Below are 19614 nucleotides of genomic sequence, written 5' to 3'. Positions count from 1 at the left end.
CCTAAACATATGTTTTTGAGATAATTTCTTTGATGCAGCTGTTTCACATTCACCTTATATTATACAGAGTTTATGAGAATAAAAATATTTATTGACTACCAAAACAATACTATTATTATATTAATCATAATAATTAATTATCAAAACAATACTTTTATTATATTAGTAACAATAATATTATTAAACATATTTATCCATTATCAGAACAATATTATTGAGGTTAAGTGGAATCAGGTAGAAAGCAATAGTAGAACAGATGTTCTTTTTTGAATTTCTATCATATTATTTTGTTATTATTTTCAATGATTACAACATATGTTAGAATATCACATGTCAATAAATAAATTATCCCATTTCCATATGGCGTTCACATTACCATGTTCATAACCTTACTCAATAGGATCCTTTTTCATCCTTTGAAATCCTTAGAGGCAAAATATCTAAAAATCCGTTCTTAGTGCGCGTCTAGCATGTTTGAAGAATATTTGTGCAAAGTTTCAAGTCTGTAGGACAATTAGTTTGAGCTGTAGTGTGATTTTACATCAAAATTTTCGAAAAATGCCCTCTCCAGGTCCCCCCTGTGCTCCTGATCGAAATTTTTCTGCATAGATATAATTTTTTTTCGTAGCTGAACAAAAAAGTTCCTTATGACTTTGCTGTGCAATGAGCGGTTGAAAAGTACAAAATTTTGGGGGGGCCCAGCTCCCTCAGGGGGGCAAATTTCTGAAAATCCTTTCTTAGTGGATGTATTCAGGCTACCATAAACAATTGTGCAAAATTTCAAGTTTTTAGGCTCAGTAGTTTGGGCTGTGGTGTGATTTCAGTCTGTCGGGGCTTAGCCTTTTATAAGTATAGAGATTATAGATATAGTTAACGACTACTAAGAGATAGGACTGTAGAACAGAATAGTGGTGAAACTATGATAGCATCAGATGTGTCTCAAACACATTAGTAGGTACTACATGAACTTTTTGAAAGTGACTTGAAAAAATGTTAAAACAACAGAACTGAATCCTTATCATTCTACCTTCATTTAGAGACGAAACTTTTGTTTGAGCCGAATGAAAATCTATTTATAGAAAAATGAATGTCTGTTTGTTTGTATGTTTGTTTTTTCCCTGTAGACTTGAAAACTACTTGACATAATGGCATGAAACTTTGGGAATATGTTGTGTGAATATCGGGGATGGTTTCTAAACAGAAATTTTGATAGGAGGCTAATAATAATTATTTATTAATCCATTTTACAGACCTATGTTTTCGAAATTCTCGGCCGAGCGGCTACCGAAGAGTGGAAAGATGATCATGATTCAAGATCATATTATTGTGATAATATGCTTTAGCATCTAAAGTTACCAGCTGTGATAAACACGTCACCCTATGATAAATTGTGTACTGGTATTAAAACGGTAGTTTGGAGTTGATTGGTATCAGCTGTTGATAATGGTTCCTTAGAAGACCTATACAAATAATTATCACTCCCCTATCATTGAGAAACTGGAAAATGTTGAAAAAAATACTCACCTAATGAAAGAGAGTTGTTCATATTGCATTCATCAATTACTGAAGAATGAAAGAATAATTTTAATTTTTTTGAATCTAGCTTAGCTCATATTCATCCTAGAATGGAAGAATATGGAATTCTGTGTGATTCATCGTACATCGCATATTTCCTGGACCATACATCGACAATCTATAGCTATGAAAACATTGAATTCATCTTTGAAACACTGATTTAACCTTTCTTTTTTTTAATTCAAAACTTTACTGATAGATATTACTACCAATTGATTGAGAAGAATAATATGTTTTCGGAATAATGAAATCACTATTCCGTGTCATTAATCATTATTCATGAGATATATTGGCGGTACGAAGTTTGTCGGGTAAGCTAGTTGTAAATTAAGCTTTATTATTAATAGTCAACGCTGAAAAAGACAGGCTCAATCACCAGAAATACTATAAATTCTATGAGGGAGCAGTAAGCCATTAATTTTGAGTAGTTCAATTACTTCCATTATGGTCACTGAATACATTATGGACAATCAATACGTATGAAATGTATTAGCTTCCGTACAGAATAAAAAACTTTGGATTGCAATGACCCCGACTACTATATTATGAATAACCATTTGGATAAAATATAAGGAATCACTCGCATCTCTCATAAACCCGTAATTTTTATTCACAAAATATTAACAAAATATATATATGTTCAGTTATATTCAATAAACTCACGGCTAGTACTCAAGTTTGTCTTTTTCTGGCCGTGCTACAAATAAATGTATGTATATGTTTGACATTTTTTTTCTGTAATCTTGTTGTCTATTAAGAAAGTTTTCAATGTGATGGCAATAGAATTTGAATTTGAAAAAAGAATTATCAACAAACTCCTAACCAAAGAAAATCTTTGTGCTCTGTTCTAATCGGAATGTATGAGACTCCATATACAGCTGATAGAAGGCGCGAACCGAACTTGCCAAGCATACAACAATGGAACAAACACGTGGCAAGCTTGCCCTCTCAATCAAAGCAAAATCAATTTGATCAGCCGATTGATGAAATTGTTTTAAGCTTTCCAATGATTAAAACATATTATGTTAGAATATCATGTGTCAATTATCTCAGTTCCATATGGAGTTAACCTTACCATGTTCATAAGCTTACTTATGTATCCGTTCTTAGAGCGCATCTAGCATGTTTGAAGAATATTTGTGCAAATTCTTATATCTGTAGGCTGACTAGTTTGAGCTGTAGTGTGATTTCACATCGAAATTTTCGAAAAGTGCCCTCTCCTGAACCCCCCTTTGCTCCTGATTGGAATTTTTTTCTGCATAGATATAATTTTTTTTCATAGTTGAACGAAAAAGTTCCTCATGACTTTTCTGTGCAATGAGCGGTAAAAAAATAAAATTTTTGGGGGGCCCAGCTCCCTCAGGGGGGTGAACTTATGAAAATCCTTTCGTAGTGGATGTTTTGAGGCTACCATAAACAATTGTGCGAAATTTCAAGTTTTTAGGCTCAGTAGTTTGATTTCAGTTCGTCCGGGCTTAGCCTTTTATAGCGTCCAAACATGCTGAACCGAACTTCGAACCGCGCAGCAAACCGTGCATTCCTCCGAACATCTTGCCTTTCAGTGAACATGAGCATATGTTTCATAATGTTAAAAATCAGCTGTTAATCACTCGCCGTACCGTACTCCGAACCGTTCGCCATGCCGCTTGGCTCTGTTCTAACTGTTCGCCTCACCGCACTCCGAACGCTGAACTTTTCAGCCAATCAGAGCCCTCGATTACAATTCGCCGTGCAGCTCTCCATACAATATTTTGGCTATCCATCACAAGTGGAAAACATGCGAACATGAATACAGAAGTATGAGCCATTTTTTATTTGATTAAATTCATGTTTTGAACAATTCATTGTTACGAATGATAAATTGATAGGAGCTTATAAATATATCCTAATTCAAATGAAATAACTTCTGAAAAAAATAATGATTGGATAAATACCAATATTAAATTATTGTTGACCAAAAACTCAGTACATCGACAATTCGTTCAACTAATTCTTTACAGATAAAATTATAATATCTTTTTATTGATAATCAATTTTATCAATCAATCATAAACTGACTGAGAAAAGTACTTCAATTTCCATGAATTCAATTGATAGAATTATATAAATCTAAAGTGTAGGTCATATCTAAATTCACAAAGAGTTCGATTCTTGTTGGCAAGAAAGATGTTATTTTACGCAGAAATCATTGCTATTTTACTAAAAGATAGCAAACTCCCTTTCAGGGGGAGTTTGACAACCCACAAAACTCATTTTTCATTTGAAGAAATATCGAAAAAGAGCATGGGACCTTATTTTTTTGTTCACCTTGCCATAATACCCCTCATTTCAATATTAACATTTTTGACTGACTGTACAGTGAGTAAATAATTCTATCAAGGCTTGTTACTTTCCTTGCCCTATTACCATGGGTAAGGAAAGTATTGCTTTCCAAAAAATATCAAGGTACCCTAATTTCATGTTTTCTATACGTTTCAAGGTCCCTTGAGTCAAAAAAATGATTTTTGGGTGTTGGTCTGTGTGTGTGTATGTGTGTGTGTGTGTGTGGTGTGTGTGTGTGTGTGTGTGTGTGTGTGTGTGTGTGTGTGTGTGTGTGTATGTATGTGTGTGTGTGTGTGTGTGTGTGGTGTGTGTGTGTGTGTGTGTTGTGTGTGTGTGTGTGTGTGTGTGTGTGTGTGTGTGTGTATGAGTGTGTGTGTGTATGTGTGTGTGTCTGTGAACAAGATAACTCCATTCTCAATTAACCGATTGACTTGAAATTCTAAACTCAAGGTCCTTATACCATGAGGATCCGACAATAAGAAATTCAATAAAATCCAATTCAAGATGGCGGAAAAAATGACTAAAAAACCACGTTTTTATCGAAAACGGCTCTAACGATTTTTTTCAAATTTATACCATGGATAGCTATTTATAAGCCTTGTCAACTGATATGAGTCTCATTTCTTGGAAAATTTCAGGAGCTCCGTAATATTCTTGAGAAAAATGGCGGATAATGACTAAATATCCATGTTTTTCACGGTTTTCTCAAAACGGCTCAGACGATTTCCTTCAAACTTATACCATGGATAGCTATTTATAAGCCCTATCAACTGGAATGAGTCTCATTTCTGGGAAAATTTCAGGAGCTCCGTAATATTCTTGAGAAAAATGGCGGATGATGACTAAGTAGACTGATATAGATAGTTCAGACTGGTTTTTTTGCGCAATCCCCGAGAAATAAGGAAAAATTTTTCCGCAAATCCCCCTCCCCCTCCCCCTCTGCGCCGCCCTCTCCTCCCCCTCTCCCTCTCCTTCTCCTTCTCCCTCTCCTTCTCCCTCTCCCTCTCCCTCTCCCTCTCCCTCTCCCTCTCTCTCTCCCTCTCCCTCTCCCTCTCCTTCTCCTTCTCCCTCTCCCTCTCCCCTCTCCCAGTGAGGACGAGGGGGAGGGAAAAAGGGAAAAAAAATTTCCCTTTGAGGGAAAAATTCCCTACTGACAGATTAAAGTGAATCCATATTTCTACTGTCAAATTAAAGTGAATCCATCTAATGCTATACTGTCAAATTAAAGTGAATGCTAGATGAGGGAAAAAATAATTTCCCTTTGAGGGAAAAATTCTCTACTGACAGATTAAAGTGAATCCATCTAATGCTATACTGTCAAATTAAAGTGAATCCATCTTTATACTGAGTGAATCCATCTAATGCTATACTGTCAAATTAAAGTGAATACATCTTTATTCTGAGTGAATCCATCTAATGCTATACTGTCAAATTAAAGTGAATGCTAAATGAGTGAATCTGTATAATGTCCCTTTGAGGGAAAAATTCTCTACTGTCAAATTAAAGTGAATGCTAAATGAGTGAATCTGTTACATCTTTATACTGTAAAATTAATACAATTGGTTTGCTTTCCACCTGACAGTTAAGAAAAATTTCACAAATTTATATTGAAATTTTCTATGTGCTGTACAAACCGCGGGCGTTGCTTTTTAAGTGTGCTCTCCGAGAATATCTATTAGTAAATTTAGTACGAACAAGTATTCCAAAAATGGCTATAGATATCCTCAGACCTATATCACTTGGGGTATCAGCTCTATTGATGTCTTAACAGAGAGAGGTCAATGATCTAAGTTGATCTTTCACATTTTTTATCTGCAATGTCATACAAGCATTTCCAAAGTTTATCGGAATTTGTAACAATAGTTGAGAAATCATTTGCACTACAATAATGTAGATGACCTGTATCTAGTATGTCCAATAATTCGAAAATCTCAGATAAAATTGGAAAATGTACATTTTCTGTTTTTGTTAACGCTAGATCAACATCATCTCCTTGGAATCCTGTTGAAAATTTAATATTTTTTGCAATAAAATCAAATTCATTGAATGAAATTGACATCAAGAGGGGAGTTAATTTTTTGAATTTTGCAAAGTTAAAACACTGCATGACCTAGATCAAGCTATGAACAATAAAATTGATAAGGTAGGAATGTGCACTTAGCTGTAACAGTTGTGTCTGAGGGGGCGTATCTCTTGATAAAAATGGCCATAGATATCCTCAGACCTATATCACTTGGGGTATCAGCTCTATTGATGTCTTAACAGAGAGAGGTCAATGATCTAAGTTGATCTTTTACATTTTTTATCTGCAATGTCATACAAGCATTTCCAAAGTTCATCGGAATTTGTAACAATAGTTGAGAAATCATTTGCACTACAATAATGTAGATGTCCTGTATCTAGTATATCGAGCAGTTCGAAAATCTCAGATAAAATTGGAAATGTGAGGGAAAAAATAATTTCACTGAGGAAAAAATTCTCTACTATCAGATTAAAGTGAATCCATATTTCTACTGTCAGATTAAAGTGAATCCATCTAATAACTTATACTGTAAAATTGCAAATAATTGGTTTGCTTTCCACCCGACAGTTAAGAAAAATTTCACAAATTTATATTGAAATTTTCTATGTGCTGTACAAACCGCAGGCGTTGCTTTTTAAGTGTGCTCTCCGAGAATATCTATAGTGAATTTAGTATGAACAAGCATTCCAAAAATGGCTATAGATATCCTCAGACCTATATCACTTGGGGCATCAGCTCTATTGATGTCTTAACAGAGAGAGGGCAATGATCTTTTACATTTTTTATCTGCAATGTCATACAAGCATTTCCAAAGTTCATCCAGAGGCGAGTTAATTTTTGAATTTTGCAAAGCTAAAACACTGCATGACCTCGATTAAGTTATGAACAATAAAATTGATAAGGTAGGAATGTGCACTTAGCTGTAACACAGTTGTCTCTGAGGGGGGCGTATCTAATTGTAGACAGACAACATGTACGAGCTTTATGCAATCTCAGTGCATGCAAGCAATAAACACACTGTAATTCCTTTCCGTTGTAGAAGAATCCATAACGTGCAAAGTTTCTTTTCTGCGCATTTGTATACATCGGTGCCAATTTCATACTTTGCATTCGATTGTTTTCGCACAAGAAATTATTTGTTTGATACATATTTTTAAACAGCAAAGAATTATAATGTTGGGCACTGTACAACGCACACCTTCCATCGGGTCTATATTTACGTATCTTACATGCATCATAACACCACGAAGTGGTGAAAAAGCTGAAATCAGGCTTGAGAAAGTCCTCCGGTATGCATTGTACGTTAGAATGCAATCTTCTCAAAAACTTTGCTTTCTCAGTTCCTTTTGTGAAAATTTTCTCATAACCTGCAAGGTAATCACGTATTAATGAGTCACTGTATTCTAAATCTCCATCTTCCCATTTTATTTTATGATAGTTACGTTCCAGCCATGTTACGTCGTTATACAATTTTGCGCTCAATTCCATCTTTGGAAATGGTGATTTGAAATGGAATACAGCATAATTATTGCACTCGTCAACGATAGCAAGTTCTTTCACAATAATTTGATTACAAGTTTGTTTAAACCAGTGAAGATCAACCGTAGCAATTTTCGTAGGTGCCTGCTTTTGCACTCCTTTCTGTTCCTCTTCACGTATCTGTTCCTCCTCACGTTTCTGCTCCTCCACCTCCTCTTCCCCCTCCTCTCCCGACTTCTGGATTGGTGTACTACTCCTCCTTGGTTCATAATAGAAATTTGTTGATTCAATATCGTAAAGTAGCGACGACTGAGCTTTGTCCAAAATATCAGAATCAAGATCACACTGGATAGAGCAAGTTTGTGGCTTGTCCAAAATATCAGAACACAAAGAATAGGACATGATTCCTGTTCAAAGGTAAAACTGATAATGGCTTACATTTGGCGCAGTACACACCTTATATAACCTGCAGTGATGCACTCTATCAACAAATTACTGAACTTCTCAATTTAACAGCACGTACTCCGGAGTACATATCATGTTATTTTCATAATTTCTCCGGTTTTGATTCGCATTTTATTCTGAAATCGCTCGGTAAATGTAAAAAAGAAATTTCCTGCATCGCGAATACGTCAGAGAGATTTTTGACACTTTCGGTAGGCAAAATTAAATTTTTAGATTCCTACAAGTTTATGTCTGAATCCTTGGAAGTATTGGTGCGTAATTTGGTAGAAAGTACAGACATGGAAAAGAAGTTGGGGAAAGAAAGTACATTGGAAAGAACTTCCTCCAATAGAATGTTTTTCATAATGATTTAACGCACACGCGAAGAATATCAACATGCACAAAGAGTGTTCTCAACATTCAATATTTTCATTACCTTTCAACTCAATGCTCGAACATTAACTAAAGTTAATTAATTAATCATTACACTAACTTAATCTAAAAGAAAAATGGAAATTTTCTATTAATTTGGAATAATACTTTGAATTCATCTATTCAGATCATCTATTTGAAATGCATTTGCAAAATGCATTTCAAATAGTTGATGTGAAAAAAGTCAAACACAATAATATTGATAAGAATGAATGGAATGTCAATCCAGCCAGATGTGTGTGGGGGCAACACTCAACATTCACAACAAGACCTTGTGAAGGTCGTGAATGAATGAACGCATGGCGTTCACCAGATGTGTAAGGGCCAACGGCCTCACTTCACAACAAGGAAGCCAGCCGTGTGAAGTGAGGCATTGCCCGACCTTGACACAGTGAGCGACCGAGTGATGTCACCTTGCCATACATCAAGCTATAAAAACACATTTTTAATTTCTTATCACTCAATGCAGCTTGCATAGTGTGGAGAGTGCTCAACACGTATACTAGTGTGTGTGTGAATTGATAGGTGAGAATTGAGAAAAATTTTTATAGAATAACAAACTATTTTTTAATGTTATTTTGTTAAATGTTATTGATATTATAGATATTGGATACATATAACAAGTAAATTATAATATGATACATGTTTTGTATATATATATATATATGTTAATGCTAGATAAGCTCCAAGATTATTAACAATTTTTACTTACAATCTTTATGTCGGACCATCTAGCATTAACATGTTTGACTAAAAGGCAAGATTTTGTGCAGTTCTTTTTGAACTTCTCAACATCGTTTGAGGATACAATTTCGGAAAACCGTTCCGGTTTTATAGAATAACAAACTATTTTTTTAATGTTATTGATATTATAGATATTGGATACATATAACAAGTAAATTATAAATATGATACATGTTTTGTATATATATATATATATGTTAATGCTAGATAAGCTCCAAGATTATTAACAATTTTTACTTACAATCTTTATGTCGGACCATCTAGCATTAACATGTTCGACTAAAAGGCAAGATTTTGTGCAGTTCTTTTTGAACTTCTCAATATCGTTTGAGGATACAATTTCGGAAAACCGTTCCGGTTTTAAAGAATAACAAACTATTTTTTTAATGTTATTGATATTATAGATATTGGATACATATAACAAGTAAATTATAAATATGATACATGTTTTGTATATATATATATATATGTTAATGCTAGATAAGCTCCAAGATTATTAACAATTTTTACTTACAATCTTTATGTCGCACCATCTAGCATTAACATGTTTGACTAAAAGGCAAGATTTTGTGCAGTTCTTTTTGAACTTCTCAATATCGTTTGAGGATACAATTTCGGAAAACCGTTCCGGTTTTATAGAATAACAAACTATTTTTTAATGTTATTGATATTATAGATATTGGATACATATAACAAGTAAATTATAATATGATACATGTTTTGTATATATATATATATTATATATATATATATATATATATATATGTTATGCTAGATAAGCTCCAAGATTATTAACAATTTTTACTTACATCTTTATGTCGGACCATCTAGCATTAACATGTTTGACTAAAAGGCAAGATTTTGTGCAGTTCTTTTTGAACTTCTCAATATCGTTTGAGGATACAATTTCGGAAAACCGTTCCGGTTTTAAAGAATAACAAACTATTTTTTTAATGTTATTGATATTATAGATATTGGATACATATAACAAGTAAATTATAATATGATACATGTTTTGTATATATATATATATGTTAATGCTAGATAAGCTCCAAGATTATTAACAATTTTTACTTACAATCTTTATGTCGCACCATCTAGCATTAACATGTTTGACTAAAAGGCAAGATTTTGTGCAGTTCTTTTTGAACTTCTCAATATCGTTTGAGGATACAATTTCGGAAAACCGTTCCGGTTTTATAGAATAACAAACTATTTTTTAATGTTATTGATATTATAGATATTGGATACATATAACAAGTAAATTATAAATATGATACATGTTTTGTATATATATATATATATATATATGTTAATGCTAGATAAGCTCCAAGATTATTAACAATTTTACTTACAATCTTTATGTCGGACCATCTAGCATTAACATGTTCGACTAAAAGGCAAGATTTTGTGCAGTTCTTTTTGAACTTCTCAATATCGTTTGAGGATACAATTTCGGAAAACCGTTCCGGTTTTAAAGAATAACAAACTATTTTTTTAATGTTATTGATATTATAGATATTGGATACATATAACAAGTAAATTATAAATATGATACATGTTTTGTATATATATATATATATATGTTAATGCTAGATAAGCTCCAAGATTATTAACAATTTTTACTTACAATCTTTATGTCGGACCATCTAGCATTAACATGTTTGACTAAAAGGCAAGATTTTGTGCAGTTCTTTTTGAACTTCTCAATATCGTTTGAGGATACAATTTCGGAAAACCGTTCCGGTTTTATAGAATAACAAACTATTTTTTAAATGTTATTGATATATAGATATTGCTCAACAGATTCACTACTCAAAACTTATAATAATAATAATAATAATATAATAATAATTTTATTTCTCAATAAGCATTCATTACAAACACAACATTACTACAAGAAATAATTATTCTATTGAGAAGACACTCCCGAGAAAAATTCTATTTTGGGAGTTGCCATCAAAGTCCATTTGTATAATTTATTTGATGCAATCAATTAAAAATAAATTAACTTAAACCATGAAATGTAAATATTCTAACAAAAGAGCTTACAGTCGGAATTTTTACAAAAGTTATTAATATTTGAATAAAAAATGAAAGTGAATGATGGAGACAGTGCTACCTTATGTCTAGTAGAATATTGTAGTGTAAAACTGAAAGTTTTTTTTCAAGAGAATATGAAGAATGAGGTTATGACAATGAACATTAATCTATGTTGAAAATGAAAAGAGAGAGATGAATGATGAAAAGCGGCTCTGCCAGTTATTGTCAAAAACAAAAGCAAGCGTGAGAAAGAAAGAAAAGAAAATAGCTCGTTCCGTACCTTTCAAGCTTTTATTATTTAATTATAATTCTGTTTGTGTATTGTGGCTTATGGGTGCAATCTTAGCTTGTGAATTCAACTATTTTTTTTAAATAGGTCTTCGATCTCATCCATTGTTAACAGCCATTTTTTAATTTCTTTTTTGAGTTTATGATAGCATGTTTGCTTTCTTGCCACGATTGGTATGTTGTTGAATATTTTAGGGGCTACATAGGAATAAAATCTACGAAAGCATTCTTTGTTTGGTTTTGGGGGAAGTAGATTTCCCGCTGAACGGAGTCCACAAGTTTCCCGCCGTGGATTGACAAGGTGTCCACTCCTATTGTAAAAAGTTAGTAATACTTTATAGAAGTACAGGTATCTCAAAGGCAAAAGGCCCCATTCCCTGAACAGCGGCAGTGAACTTGTTAAGCGAGGTTTGTTTGCTATAGTGCGAATTATGTATTTTTGCCCAGTTAAGATTGGTTTTAAAACAGAAAAGTATGCACCTCCCCAAACCGTTATTCCGTATTGCAGCCTGCTCTCGACAAGTGCAAAATATAGCGTTCTCAGCAAGTGCTTAGGGCAGAGTTTGCGGATGAAATATAATTTTCTACATGTCACCCTTAACTCTTCTCTCAATTTTTGTATGTGGTGTGCCCAGCTGAGCTTGGAATCGATTATTACGCCTAAGTATTTTACAGACTCAGACTCCTCAATTCTGTCACAGTTGCAGTCTATGTCAAGATTTTTGCACTTATCGGTATGAGAGGGAATAGCTAGAGGTTGTGTGTTTTCTGCTTTAGATTTTAGTTGGAAGACGATAATTTTTGACTTTTTAGCGTTGATCTCGAGGGAGTTAATTTGAAACCACAGGTTCAAACGGCGTACATCGCTTGTAATCATTTGGGTCAGCTGAGTCTTAGTTTCAGCGCAGTAGCTCAGAGCTGTGTCATCAGCAAATGCTGTCAGCGATCCAATAAGGTTTCCTTCGCACAAATCATTTATATAGATCAGGAATAATTCGGCTGATAATCCTGATCCCTGCGGAACGCCACAGGATGAGTATCTCTTGGAGCTTAATGCGTCACCTACTCTCACTTGCTGCGATCTGTCCGCAAGGAAACTTGCAAACCATTTGTTACATACTCCCCTTATGCCGGCGTTATTCATTTTATTTATTAGAATTTTATGTTCTACTGTGTCATATGCCTTCCTTATATCAATAAATAAACTTGCACATTTTTTACTATTATTCACACCATTGTATATTTCTGACGTTAGTTTGAGCATAGCATCTTCAGTGTTACGTCCTTTCTGAAAACCGAATTGATTTTTACTGAAAAATTTATTCTTTGATAAGAAACTAACTAGCCTAACTCGTACCAGCCTTTCCAATAATTTGGCAAAAACTGACAAAAGTGCAATGGGTCTATAGTTGTTGGGGTTTTTTCTATCTCCTGATTTGAATAATGGTATGATTATTGCAGTTTTTAGTTGTGTAGGGTAAATACCAGAGCTCAGACTTAGATTATATAAATACGTCAGTACGTCAGCCAGGTGTTCTATCATACTCTTCAACAACTCAGCTCTAATATTGTCAAATCCAGGAGCTTTTCTTGATTTCATTGACATGGCTGTTGCTTTGACCTCTGAGACTGTAATAGGAAAAAAGACCATCGAACCTGGATATTTTACTTGTTGAGGAAATAGCTTGTCTACTGATTCTGAATTCCTTGGTTCCAGAGGGCCCTCCCCATCTAAAGCATTTCTTGTGGATGATACTAGAGCAAAGTGTTTATTGAGTTCATCGGCAATTCCAACCTCGTCCTCGATCGCTACCCCATTATTATTGATAATTTGCTTTATTTTCTCGTCGCTTTTATTTTCCCCGATTAATGAATTTAACAATTTCCAGCTATCTTTAGAGTTACCTCCCAAATTGTTAAATGTATCCTGAAAATATTTACTTTTGGAAACGTCTATATCAGCTTTTAATTTATCTCTGTATTGTTTGTAGTGATTATTTAATCTGATATTATGTGGTTGTTTTTTTGTTTTTTTATACAGTTTATTTTTTATTTCAACTCGATTTAGTAAATTGGAGGTCAGCCACGGTTTGTGTTCGTTTAATTTCCGCGCCTTTATGAGTTTATCAGAGCTAACAGCATTGATACAATCCTTAAAAATTTCGATAAACTGATTGAAAGCAAGGTCTACCTGTGATTGATTATAAACGCTAGTCCAGTCAACCTCTTGTAGCCTGATGGAAAGCGCTTGATAATCAATCTTCCTAATTTTCTTGTTATTCCTAGCCTGAGATAATGACTGATTTAGTCTATTTGTACATAGGTTAAGATATAATTCAATAGTGCAGTGGTCGGTAATTCCGTTATTGCAAACATTAGTTGTTGGATTGAAACTATTTTTAGTGGCTGTATATCTAAAGAAAAGGTGATCTATGCATGTATTTGATGTGTTAGAAATTCGTGTGGGCTCATTCACATATGACATGAATCCAAAGCTTGACATAATAAAGTTGTACTCTTCAGTTTGTATGTCATCTTCAAGAAGGTCGATATTTATATCACCGGTGAAGATAACATTTTCCTCATTTCCTAACGCTGATAGCAAAACTTTTATCTCATCAAAGAACAAATTCTTAGGCAATGAATGAAATCTATACAATGCAATGATGCTCAGTTTAACATTATCAATAGTGAGATTAACTTTCAAACCGTCTGCCGAAACTATTGTAATCTTATCAGCAGTAGCTACCACACTTTCGTCCAAGTACACAGCCACTCCACCTGCTCTATAGTTATCATTACAATTTGTGAAACATTTATAGCCTCTTATTTGATACAAGTTAGATTCATCACTGTAAATCCAGGTTTCTGTTAATATTATGCAAGTAGGTTTTATAGTACACTTATTCACAAAAATGGAGAATAGTTCAAAGTTTTCACGCAAACTTCTAATGTTTTGAATCAAGCATGAAATTATGCTATTATTATGAGTCATTCATAATGGAAAAATAGGAGTTTGACAATATGAGATCAGATAAATTAATGTAAATAAATTCACTGTTATTCATTAATTAATACACTTGATTCATCATTACCTGCATCAGTTAGATTGCCGGATTCATCACTCACACCACGCTGTTTGCGATAGTACCGCGATATTACCGGTTTTCCATCACTTTTCCTCATGAGAATCTTTCCATTTCGTATCCATAGGTATTTGTACGCTTTTTCAGTTTTTGCAACTTTTGCCAGGGCTAACACTTTTCTTCTTTCTGGAGCGAGGCTCTCGTTCACGTACAGGGGAATGTTGGAAGGAAGATTTAAGTGACGGGTCGAAAAATCTCTCTTCACTCGGCGCCTTTGTAGAATTTCCTCTTTGTCAATTCTCCTTGTGAGTTTGATAATAATCGGCGGAGTTTTTTTTTGGTCGCGCGTTGGGAGGCGGTGACAATTGTCAATTTGCATATCCGTAAGCTCGTGTCCTAACGCCTTGCTCACAGATTTCACTACACCGATCAAGTCCTCGTTCTTTTCCTGTGGATAGTTGTGTAGCTCGAGGCAGTTGGAGCGCGTATACTGCTGAAGATCGGATACAGCTCGTTGTAGGTTATGATTTTGTTTTTTCAGGATATTGATTTCTAACGCCTGAGAATCAATTTTTTCAAGGCATAGTGCAAGCTGCTCCTCCTGTTTTTCAAACTTATGAAGGATATCTGCCACGTCTTCATGACACGAATCTATGGATTTTCCCAAATCTAGTTCCATTCGTCGGATGTCTGCTCGTACTTCGCTAATCATCTGGACCACTTGTTTCAGCGAGATGTCGTCCGAAGACATGGAAGTCTCGAAAGCGATACTCCTTCTCTTCTCTCTGGTACAGGATTCACACCTCCATGTCTTTTTGTTGTCGGTTATATACTTGAGGTCGCCCGTTTTCAAACCGACACAGTTGCCGTGAAATTTGTTGTTGCAGTCGCAACAGGTGACTGCATCGTTGCTCGATCTCACAGATTTACTGCACGTGTGGCAAGACATTACACTAAACTTGGATATTTAACTGAATACTTTCACTAAATTCAACGTTGAAACAAACAGAATAAAAGTTGTTCGGAATGGAAGGAAGCGATAACGATAAGAGAGCTCGGAACAGACACAACCTTCTCGCTCGATTGCTAATCGTCTACTGAACTGTGAGTAATAACTCGGAAATTCTCTGACATAACTCTCAATTATCAAAAAAATTTTTTTCAGTTCATTACAATCAACATATGATTGGATTTTTCATATAAGTAATAAGTAATTTGTCATCAAAGTTATTGCAGAATAATATGATTGGATTTATAATAAAAAAATTATTCGAATTTCACGTTTCATTACTCATGCAAATTTTTAACAATTTTTGTTTCACACAAACAGTTTATGCATATGATTGGATTTTTCATATAAGTAATAAGTAATTTGTCATCAAAGTTATTGCAGAAAACATACAGTTTATGCATATGATTGGATTTTTCATAATTCAAATATCAATGTATTATTCACACTCGTATCTGTTGAAAAATATTTCATTAGACTCTTATTTGTTTCAGGTTTAAAATCATACAAGAGAGAGATCTTACGCTCAACAGATTCACTACTCAAAACTGTGAGTAATAAATCGGAAATTCTCTGACATAACTCTCAATTATCGAAAAAAATTTTTCAGTTCATTACAATCAACATATGATTGGATTTTTCATATAAGTAATAAGTAATTTGTCATCAAAGTTATTGCAGAATAATATGATTGGATTTATAATAACAATATTATTCGAATTTCACGTTTCATTACTCATGCAAATTTTTAACAATTTTTGTTTCACACAAACAGTTTATGCATATGATTGGATTTTTCATATAAGTAATAAGTAATTTGTCATCAAAGTTATTGCAGAATAATATGATTGGATTTATAATAAAAAAAAAAATTATTCGAATTTCACGTTTCATTACTCATGCAAATTTTTAACAATTTTTGTTTCACACAAACAGTTTATGCATATGATTGATTTTTCATATAAGTAATAAGTAATTTGTCATCAAAGTTATTGCAGAAAACATACAGTTTATGCATATGATTGGATTTTTCATAATTCAAATATCAATGTATTATTCACACTCGTATCTGTTGAAAAATATTTCATTAGACTCTTATTTGTTTCAGGTTTATAATCATACAAGAGAGAGAGAGAGAGAGATCTTGCTCAACAGATTCACTACTCAAAACTGTGAGTAATAACTCGGAAATTCTCTGACATAACTCTCAATTATCGAAAAAATTTTTTCAGTTCATTACAATCAACATATGATTGGATTTTTCATATAAGTAATAAGTAATTTGTCATCAAAGTTATTGCAGAATAATATGATTGGATTTATAATAACAATATTATTCGAATTTCACGTTTCATTACTCATGCAAATTTTTAACAATTTTTGTTTCACACAAACAGTTTATGCATTATTCGAATCAGTAATTTGATATAGTAAGTAATATATATAAGTAATAACTCGGAAATTCTCCGATTACTTGAACTCAATTCAAATTGGTAGATAATTGAATTGTTTCATGCAACATATTCGAATTTATTATCGAAATTACTAAAACATGTTTTGAATTTTTATCCAAATTTCAATGCAACCATCATGAGAATTTATCTGTGTTCGGATTGTTTTGATAGCACAATTTGATAGCTCAGTCTTCGCTCACAGTATAAGAATCAGTAATGACTTGTAATGCACACAAAAGATTTATAAGATTCACATTTTATAAAGATTTTGTGCACATTACAATAATAATATTTTTGTATGCTAACCTTTGATTGAGTGAGGACGTCGGGCTCGTCGTCGTCGACAAACAACCTCCGCTTCACTGACTGCTTGGGGGCGGGTACCGATGTGAGGGCCGCTCGGCGTGGTGCCCAAGTAGCTTGCGGGAGAGGGCTGCTGTCTGGGATGATGATGGAGGAATCCTCATCTTGGACGAAGATCCCTTGTTTCTTCAAGGGATCTGAGGAGGCGCCAGAGGTGGAGGCAACAGCTGTAGCAGCAGAGGTGGCAGCTGAGCTGAGGCTTTTCTGCTGCTTCTTCTGCTGCTTGTGCTGTTCCCAGTAGTTCAGCTCCCTCTCCGGAGGCGGGCTGTCTGGTAATAAGAATGAGGATGAGGATGCACGGTGTGACTTGTCCATGGTGTCGAGAAGCGCGTACTGATAGCTCTCTAACATGAATGATGATTTTCCACTGAGAAAAGCGATTATATAGCAAGTCGTTTCTCTGTCTGTTGCAGGCTTGTACGAGTGAGATAGAAACACAAAGGAGGCGTGTATCACAATTGGCGAACACTGCCGATACTCCCCAGAGGTTTAGCTCGGCGCTAACATTATTGATTGTAAGTGAAAATTTTTGTTATATTCTCATATTTTTGTGAAATAACACTAAATTGATTTATAATATATATTTAGTGTTACAGTTTGGTTACATTGTTTTTCCACAGCATTTTCTCACCTCACAACTCGGTCTCATAAGCAATTGTGCTCTCGTGAAGGAACCTTACCTGCATCTAGAAAATCATAGCCGAGGAGCTACCTGAACCGAGTCGAGGAGCTGAGAGAAGTCGATTATTTCATTTCGTCAAATCAACACATGTAAGTTCATTTTTACTTAAATTTTTCTCCTCCTCCTCTCCTCCGGATTTATAATATATATTTGGTTACAGTTTGGTTACATTGTTTTCACAGCATTTTCTCACCTCTCAACTCGGTCTCATAAGCAGTTGTGCTCTCGTGAGGGAAACTTACCTGCATCGAGAAAATCATAGCCGAGGAGCTACCTGAACCAAGTCGAGGAGCATATCCGATTATTTCATTTCGTCAAATCAACACATGTAAGTTCATTTTTACTTAAATTTTTCTCCTCCTCCTTTGTCCTCCTTTGTCCTCCTTTGTACTCTGTTCTCCTCCTCCTCCTCCCCTCCGAGGACAAAAATTGTCCTCCGTTCTCCTTTGTCCTCCTCCTCCACTCGTTTAGCAGGAAAGAAAAAATGAGAGAGGAATCAGGAGAAGGGGTGAGAGCTCAATGTCATGAGGATTGTCACAATAATTTTCTTTATTTTTAAATTATTATACATACATCAAAGCATATCTATGGCCAAATCAAATACAGAAAGTAACTCTTTCCTTATTCCTACTGGGAATAAAACATCTAGCTTGATTCTAATTTTATAATTCAAATCTATGTTCGGCTTTTCAAATTCTTCCTCTAACCAATAGTTTGAAAATGCTTCCACATTTTCAAACTGTAGGATATACCGAGTATTGTTTCTATTGTACACTTCTTTTATTGCAATAATGACTAACTCTATACCTTGTGGTAACTCTTCCAATCTTTTACACTGTCCTACTTTTACTTTCCCTTTAATTTCCAGCATTGTGATGTTATTATACTGCTCCACTTCTTTTTGTGTGAAGGGAGTGTCTTCCAAGTTTTTCCAAACATCTGGGAGAAACTTAACTGATTCTATTCTAGGAAATGTATGTCCATTATAGCTTGACATACCATTGACTGTAATTACACAAATTTTCTCTTCCCTTGGTAGACAAATAATTTCTTTTTTGTCAGTGTAAGGGATTACAAAATAACCCTCTTTCTTGAGAGTTTCGATAGCTTTGTATGCATTAATGAAAACATTTTTATGGCAGCCCTTTACAAAGTAAACGTTTTTCAAACCATCTTTCTCCCCTAGTACACCTACATATGGGAATTTCCCAGTATTATTCACAGTAAATGCAGTCACATTATAAACTCCACTAGGCTCAAAATTTCACCAATGTGAATGGTTCAAGTTCCTCTCTCAAATTTTCTATTTCTTCCTCAAATTCTTCTAGCTGCTTATGCTGTTCCCTAAATGACTGTGTGGCTTCAAAAAACTCAATTTTCCTCCGTTTTAGATCAATTTCATCCAGTTCTAGCTTACGCTTCTTGGCTGATAGCACTGAGATAGGAGACAAGGGTATGGAGGAAGCTTACAAGTTATGTTTGCCCGTTTTCTTAAGACTTGTGGTATCAAGTTACCTGTTGCTACAAGACCCAACTCATCTAGGTCAACAACTTTGGATATGGTAGAGAAAACTGTGGTTGACTTGGAGAAATAAGTCTCTCCACTCTTAATATAACACTTTTGTGAGAAACTGATATTATTTTTGTTTGATGGATCCTCGAAAATTTCC

General features: G+C 34.3%; 1 long non-coding RNA gene across 1 annotated transcript; it reads left to right on the top strand.

Annotated features, from left to right (window-relative positions):
* The first annotated feature begins 15712 nt into the window (after positions 1 to 15712).
* Positions 15713 to 18282, top strand: LOC120355253. The gene is made up of 4 exons (XR_005573470.1): positions 15713 to 15995; positions 17676 to 17777; positions 17883 to 18033; positions 18127 to 18282. It is a non-coding gene; the product is annotated as an uncharacterized LOC120355253 (long non-coding RNA).
* The last annotated feature ends 1332 nt before the right edge of the window (positions 18283 to 19614 follow it).

This window comes from Nilaparvata lugens, chromosome Y (genome assembly GCF_014356525.2).
Source record: "Nilaparvata lugens isolate BPH chromosome Y, ASM1435652v1, whole genome shotgun sequence".
Taxonomy (NCBI): Eukaryota; Metazoa; Arthropoda; class Insecta; order Hemiptera; family Delphacidae; genus Nilaparvata; species Nilaparvata lugens.
Note: the sequence above shows the minus strand (reverse complement) of the source record. Positions and strands in the feature narration are given on the sequence as shown.